The sequence below is a fragment of the Triticum dicoccoides genome, chromosome 4B (assembly GCF_002162155.2).
Source record: "Triticum dicoccoides isolate Atlit2015 ecotype Zavitan chromosome 4B, WEW_v2.0, whole genome shotgun sequence".
Classification (NCBI taxonomy): Eukaryota; Viridiplantae; Streptophyta; class Magnoliopsida; order Poales; family Poaceae; genus Triticum; species Triticum dicoccoides.
The window spans coordinates 305,633,204-305,641,453 of record NC_041387.1 but is presented as its reverse complement, the minus strand read 5'-3'; positions in this window follow the sequence as shown (position 1 = coordinate 305,641,453).

The window sequence follows — 8,250 nt, the reverse complement described above, 5'->3', positions numbered from 1 at the left end:
TCTTTTTCGCTTACAAGATTCTACGAAGGAGTCCATGGCATCAATTGCTTGGATACGCAATCCCAATACTTCTTTCTTCCCATACTCCATTGGTAAGTCGAATGGTTAATCTTATAAGATGGTGCCTACTTGATATGTTATATGAGGACGGGTTGTCAGACTAGTTGTAGCAACACACATCACACTGGCTTTTACTGTATATTCCATGCAATTACATTTGGCATATCGAGATCTAAGCAATCTACAATAGGATGAAAAGACTAGCATCCTACACATTATTGGCGAACTCAGTTCATAGAAACAAGCAATTCAACCATTTTGTGGGTAAATCCAAAGGGCCACTGGAATATTTTTTAATACCCCAATCATACACGCAAAAAGGGCCGACGCCACCGTACGGGCTGGTATGGGCGGCCGCCTTAGGTGGCTGGAAAGTGCGCACCTAGTTTGAGTCGTCCCGGTTGGCCCAGGCTAGTTTTGTTCGTCCCAGCGCATGTGCAGGCAATTGTAAAAAATGGAGAAAAATATTTCAATTAGGATGGGTGAATAACATAAGTGCAAGGCAGGCCCTATAGCAGGCTCATGGCCCAAAAGAGTGCCTCCCATATCGATCGACAACAGGAAAAATCCCCAATTCGTTCACTCCAGCCTCCAGTCTGGTGCAGTCCTAACCTAGCCGCCGTTGGACAGATTGACACAACACTTCCTAGCGCCCTTGTTGGACTCCAGTCGCTGGGCTTCAAGTGAATGGAAGGACAAGAAGATGAAGATCTAACCCTGGGTGTAGCCTGCATGGGAGGTAGCGGCGATAGCACGGGTATGACATCCAGGTTGCGCAAGGCTGCGCAAATGGACAGTCACAACTTGCAAGAGCAGCATGCGAAACAACCAGGTACATCACATCCCCGATCAAGGTTGTCAGAATCACGATTTTGAATCGAATCAGAGCTCTGATGGTAGGATCGCAAATCATAGAATCTTCACTATCAGGATCATAAAAATGTAGATTCTATGAACAAAAATCATAGAATCAGTGGGGTTATTTTGGACCGTAAAGTCGTATAATCGTATAACAGAATCACGATTCTGACAACCTTGTCCCCAACTATATCTAATTCAGCTGTTCAATTTATGGCCAATAGTTAAACTTGACGGTGTTGTAAAACTGCTTGTATGTAGGGAATCTATAAGAAAATGAAACCAATTTCTGCTTATTTTATAACTCCCCCAACCAATACTAAACTGACTGAACCTGATGTGTCTAATCAAGTTTCCGGTGCAAACATACAAGCTCATGTTGTTCTTGAGTCTGAAGTGTCTAATGAACATGTTGCTAATGGAGGATCTGATGCAACCATTTTACATGCTCCTGGTGAACATATAGTGTCTAATGAGGGATCTAATGCAAGCATTTTTCAAGCTCCCATTGAAGGATTTAGTGTCTAATGATGATATTCTATGTTGAGAGAGAGATAGAAAGATAGATAGAGAGAGAGAGAGAGAGAGAGAGAGAGAGAGATTTGCAGGAATTGACGACAAGCAAATTATAGTACATTTTCATGGCTTGAGGAAACGTCAAGGCCATCTACCAGAAAGTCCCCGTATCATGACAACGTAGCATAAACACTTTTCTAATCTCTTGTTTGAAACTATTGGCATACTTGTGCAGGACGGATATATTGATATGCAGTTTGTGCATTGGTTATAGGTGGAATTAGATTTGGATATTTTCAGCCAGAGAACGAACAATTCAAGTAGGTACAGTTTGTGTTAGTAGTCCTTGTACACCATGTTGCATTTTATGTTTTTTGGTGCTTACATCATTTAGTGTTTTATAATCTGGAACTACTTTGCATCATTAGCTGGTTTTCAAAGTGCATGTAGCTTCACATTTCTCAAGTTATGTTGATTTCCGAAGTGCAAGTGCCTTCGTATTTTTTAAGTTGAATTTTCACCCCTAGTAACTTGAATTCATGGATCCACCACTTCATAAAAATCATACACGCATGCCAGTATGAATTAAATGAAATGCAGGGACTTATGCCAGCTCGTTGTACAGGCTCACTACAGCTCTGCTTGCGCTTGGGATATTCCATGTTCAAGTCCATGTTACCACTTGCTTGGATGTGCAGGCCTTGTGCTCCTTGCATCCCCTCTGCGTTTTTGACACGGCGAATGGTTGATCAAATGAGAGGAATCGACCTTGCTATTGTACCGGAGGACATGTACTTACAAGGTTATACCATTTTGCAGGATGTGTACCAGATCCTGTAGCGCCATCATGCTTCGCTATAAAATGGTTTTGCTTGTTTCAGATGATATCTCCAGAAGAACTAAGAGTTAAAGTCATAGTTGCATAGGTGTGTAAGCTAAGAGAGAAGTAAAAGGACATCCAAACATCATTGAAATAGTGCACAAGGGAGTGATATGTGGATACCTAGTTCGAGCCGACATTTAGGTATGCTGGCCTAACTAGAGTGCGGGTCACTTCAGAGCGGTTGAGGGTGATGCGCTGGCATTCGCTGGCCGCGCTCGGATGTAGATCTTGAGCGGCAGCGAAACACTATGATGCGATGGACAAGGCCGTTGGTGAAGCCCCAACGGCCTCGGGGGGTGGAGGTGCAACAATGTGCTCAGTGAAGTAGCCCTGGTGAGGTGGGAGACGGCGTCGGTGAAGCTCAGTTGATGCGGTGGAAGTCAGTGTCTATGAGGCACGTACGTTGCGGTGGCCAATGTTGTCAGTGGACCACCCGGTGCAGTGGACGAGGGTGTAGATGAGGTAGCTCCGGTGCGGTGGTGAAGCATGACTACCGTCTTCATCTTCGTCGTCCGGCGCATAGGTGGGAAAAGAGATGAGATGAGCGGCGATTTGAACTTTGCTTGGGTTGGCAGTGAATTACGGATTTAGTGCTTTGGGTGTGGAAGGGGACGGTGGAGAAGGGAGATTTTGTAGGGCTGGAATTGGGGCCATCGGATATTTCAATCCGAAACGTGGAAGCACGGACTTTTTTGTCATCGTTCTCTTTTTGGGGGGCGGGGGAGGGAGGGGGGTGCTAGCATCCGTAGGAAACATGCGACCATCATGACACGACCCTGGTCTGCCTGGTGTGCTTACATTTGAGAATGCAAACGAATCTTCTTTCATTTGCACGTATCTGTATGTATTACCATGCCTGTGTTTTCCTTGAAAATAATTAGTCATTCTTAACGAGATACTACAAATTAATTAATGAGGAGTTATTTGAATGAGAGTGTGTGTCACATAGTGATCTCCAATTCTAACGTGGATTTTGCATTTCACGGTATCCACACTACTTTTTTAATACAAATTCATATGTATAAGATGAACACCATGGTAGTGAGAAAACTTTGGATGGATTCAAACATATGACCTGCAAAATACCACAACAATCGAGTCAATGTCAACTTTTCCAAACCTTGTATGGCATGAATTCAAAATAATTATGGTAGCCATATGCATGGTCCTCAATTCAAATGTTACAATGTACACTAAATTGAAACGTCAATATTAAGTCTAGTACTATCTACATTCAAATGTTGTTTTTAGCCCCACCCCCTCGGCACACACGCTACATACTTCCTGTATCGACCAATCTTCCTCTCCTAACCACCTTACAAAGCTATTGGTTTCTGACACACGTTCATTATTTCTCTCCATGTTTCGATCTCTAACTCTCTCAACTACACAACCCCCTTTTTCCACTCTGTTAACAAATGTATCTCTCTCACACACACCCACCATTGCACTCCATGATGAGCTCTCTCTCTCTCTCTCTCCGTCCCTCCTACCCACTCTCGCTAGATACATGCATTGTGTATCTAGACCCCCCTCTCATGCGCACACATGCACGTTGTCTATCTAGGTCACTCTCTCGAGACCGTCTCACTCTTTCTTCCGCACAGCGGCCCACACTCGCTCAATCTCTCTCTCTCTCCCCCTAATTCTCGATTAACCTCGCTTTCTCTCACACAAAAATGATATATCTCCCTGTTCGGGCCTCGATGAACACACTCTATTCTCTCACACACAAATTTTCTATCTAGGTCTGTCCATCCAAGCTGCCCCCACTCTTTCGACCTCATGGCGGCCCATGGTCGCTCAATCTCTCCCTCCCTCCCTCTCTCTCTCTATGTATGTCTTGATTGACCTCGGTCTTTCTCAGACACAAATGATATATCTCCATGTTTGAGCCCAATCCAACATATTCATATTGTATACTCTCTCATGCACATTTCCTATCTAGGTCACTCTCTCCAACCTGTCTCACTCTTTCGATCGCATGATGACCCACACTCGCTCAATATCTCTCCCTTTATCTATGTATCGATTGACCTTGCTTCCTCCCATGCACCAAATATATCTACATGTCTGTGACTGGATCATCTCTCAAGCTCTATCTTATAGCCCTCACCTTTCCCAACAGCTCAATCAGACAATATCTCTCCATAGCATATATATCTTTTGAATGAATGTCGAACCACACTCACTTTGTCTCTATCTATCTATGTGTCGATTGACCTCACTTTCTCACGCCATATCTTCCACACATTGAAGCTACCTCTCCATCCCTTGCAGAGCCGGAGCTATTTACATTGCAAGGGGGACTCCAACCTTAGATTAATTTGTGAAGGAATTTATTTCAGTGGGTTTAGATTATATTTTCGTAGCATTCGGCCCACAACTACTCCAAACACCGTTGCAATCCACACACCTCCCTCAATTGATTACCCTTTGGCTCGGTCACCGCTCTCTCACACGTCCTTTCTCACCATCCACGTTGCACCATGGTATTTTTTCAAAAAACTTTGTTGTTCTCTTTAATTATTACAAATAAGCTACAAACTACACATCGATAGTCCACCTGTAATGGAACAAATTTCGACCCAGAAATTGAAGTGCTACAAACTACACACCGAGGGGCCCACCTGTCATGAAACAAATTTGGACCCATATATAAATTAAAAATGAAAAAGGATGAGGGTCAAACATGCGACCAAGGCCCTCAAGCCGCACGTCAATAGGCAACATAGTAGCAACCTTTGTTGTACCCCCCTTTGTTGATAGAATGTTTTTATATTACCACAATGTATTTAATGGATAACATGTTTTAATATTAATTTTAGTACATTAGTGGGATCGGCTCGTCAGCATGTACTATTCTCCTTCACTTACTGGTGGGTTCCATGTCTGCTCTCTCTCTCCTCCCCTTCTACGTTTAGATGCACGGGAAAACACGAAGAACACGCGGGCGGTGTTGCCGTTGACCATATCTGGACGCGTTCACAAGTTACAGCACCAGTTTCACGTACTAGTAGTATTATACATGTAACAAGTTTAGGAACAAAAGTGACCGTGACGGAAAAGTGAGGCTAGTTGTAGTACTATTTATTTACTACTCCATAATAATTAAATGCGTGGATAGATACATGTATCACCTAGTGCTCGTACAAGGGGTTTGGTCGCGTCCTACAAGTATTTGGAATTGACTTCCCTAAAAAATATTTGGAATTGATGCGGTATTTAATATGAAATGTTTGTGATGAGAACAAATACATGTGGCTTGAGGATGTTTCATATTTAATTTGATATGGCTCTAGAAGAACATTCAATCGATCAAACCGTAGATTTCATTCAGTTTGACTCCAAATTTACATTCATACAATGATCAAACTAAAATAAACAGAAATGATAAATCCCAAACATTCAGAGTTTAAGCATGGTAATCCGAACGTTTTCATTGCAAATTTAGATTACGCGGCGGCGACGGGGGCATCTTGCGTTGGGAAGCGGCTCCTTTGTCGTGCTCTATGTGTCGTCGGGCGACTGACCGACGGCGATGGCGACAACGACGTCTTGTGTCGTTGTTGGTGTACTCCTGGACATTTGCCCTAGCTTCAAGGAAGGCAAGAATGTTCTGGACTTTGGTCTCCATGAGCGAGTCAAATGGCGGGAGGAGGTGACTCGCGTTGGTGCAAGGAAGTGGTCGACGGCAGCGATCCATGCTGCTGAGGGGGGGCACTAGCCCTCGGGCCGGGACAGGCGCTAGCAACGGCATGGAAAAGACATTCATCTGCACGGGAACCGGCACGGGCGCGTGCATCAGTGCATGCACAGGCGCATGCGCTGGTAGGTGCACGGTCACTGAAACAAGTGCGCGCATCAGTGCACGCGCTGGCAGGTGCACGGGCGCGTGAAAGTTGGCGGGGACCTCATGGAAACCTGTAGCATCAGGCTTGGCGACAATGTGCGGCTCCCAGTGTCGGCGACAAAACCGGCGGACCTCGGGTAGGGGTCCCAAACTGTGCGTCTAAGGTTGATGGTAACAGGAGGCGGGGGACACGATGTTTACCCAGGTTTGGGCACTCTCTATGGAGGTAATACCCTACTTCCTGCTTGATTGATCTTGATGAATATGAGTATTACAATAGTTGATCTACCACAAGATCGTAATGGCTAAAACCCTAGAAGTCTAGCTTGTATGATTATGATTGCCTCTACGGACTAAGCCCTCCGGTTTATATAGACACCAAAGGGGACTAGGGTTGTACAAAGTCGGTTATAGAGAAAGGAATCTTCATATACGGGCGCCAAGCTTGCCTTCCATGCCAAGGAGAGTCCCATCCGGACACAGGTGAGAGTCTTCGGTCTTGTATCTTCACGGCCCAACAGTCCGGCCCATGCTTCATGGTCCGGCCGTCCGAGGACCCCTTAATCCAGGACTCCCTCAGTAGCCCGTGAACCAGGCTTCCATGACGAGGTGTCCGGCGCACGGATTGTCTTTGGTATTGCAAGGCGGGTTCCTTCTTCGAATACTCCAAAATAGTCTTTGAACACAAGAATCGTGTCCGCTCTGAAAAACAAATTCCACACACAACCGGAGAGAGCATAACATTTCACGAGTCCAATCCGCTGACAATTTTTTGTAGCGTCACGTCGCTGCTCGGCCATTATTTCGTACCATTTTTAGCCTGCCGCTCCATATTTTGAGATGCGGTTTCATTGGCACGTCTTGTCAAAGCAGAGATCGTGTCCCCTTATTGCGGGATTCTCATCAATACGGGCATGGGTAATCCCACCATATCGTCTGCACGGCCCTCGGGAATAGGCAAGTTTTTAGGGCGAGTGGGGAGGCGCTTGATATTCACTGCCTTTATAAAGAGATAAGGATTCACCCCTTTCACCCACGCCTTCTCTCTCTCTCTGCCTCCCCCACTCTCGAGCTCCAGCACCCAAGTTCTCATCTTTTCCGCCCCAAGAAAGCACTCCAACCATGTCCGGATCCGAAGCACAGGGCAAGTGGATGGTCTCCTCCGTCAAGGAGAAGGACATTACGAAGCTCCGGAAGGCGGGGTATTCGGCCAAAGAAATCGCCCACCAGCTCCCGGCCGAGGGGCAGATCATCCCCACTCCGGAGCCCCTTGAGAGGGTGGTGTTCATCCCCCACTTCATCCACGGGCTGGGATTTCCTCTCCACCCATTCGTCCGCGGACTCATGTTCTACTACGGGCTAGATTTCCATGATCTAGCCCCAAATTCTTTCCTCAACATCTCGTCATTCATTGTCGTGCGCGAGGCTTTCCTCCGCATCCCACCCCACTTCGAATTCTGGTTAAAGATCTTCTATGTGAAGCCAAAGGTGGTGGGTGGCCAACACGCAGAGGGCAGAGGCACCATGGTGAGCAAGATGCCCAACGTCACATGGCCTGAAGGCTCCTTCGTGGAGACCGTCAAAGGGTGGAAGCAATCGTGGTTCTATTTCACAGAACCCTACGGTGCCACCTGGGCCGCAACTCCTGAATTCAAGTCCAGAGCCCCAATGTGGCTCACCTCCTGGCTGGAGAAGGGCATGAATTGGGCTGCGTCGGACAAACTGATAGCACTGCGGACGCGCATCCAGAGCATGGTGGACAAGAACATCAAGCTTGTCAACATGATCCAGGTGATGCTAGTTCACCGGATCCTTCCATGCCAAAGCCGGACCTGTAATTTGTGGGAGTTCGATCCGGCCAAGCATGAGACCCTGCAACATTTCTTCGGTGTCACGCGCGAAGGCATCTGGAAGGTGATCTTCAAGGGCAATGAGACGTGGCTGAAAGAAACTAAAGACCATGGGTACAACCTGACCCATCCCGCCAGTTCGGTAAGTTTTTCGCATTTCAAGGTGAATCCTTTACTTACTTATTTAGGGAAGATGCCTGAGCCTCCTATTAATTTTTGCAGGGGTGGAC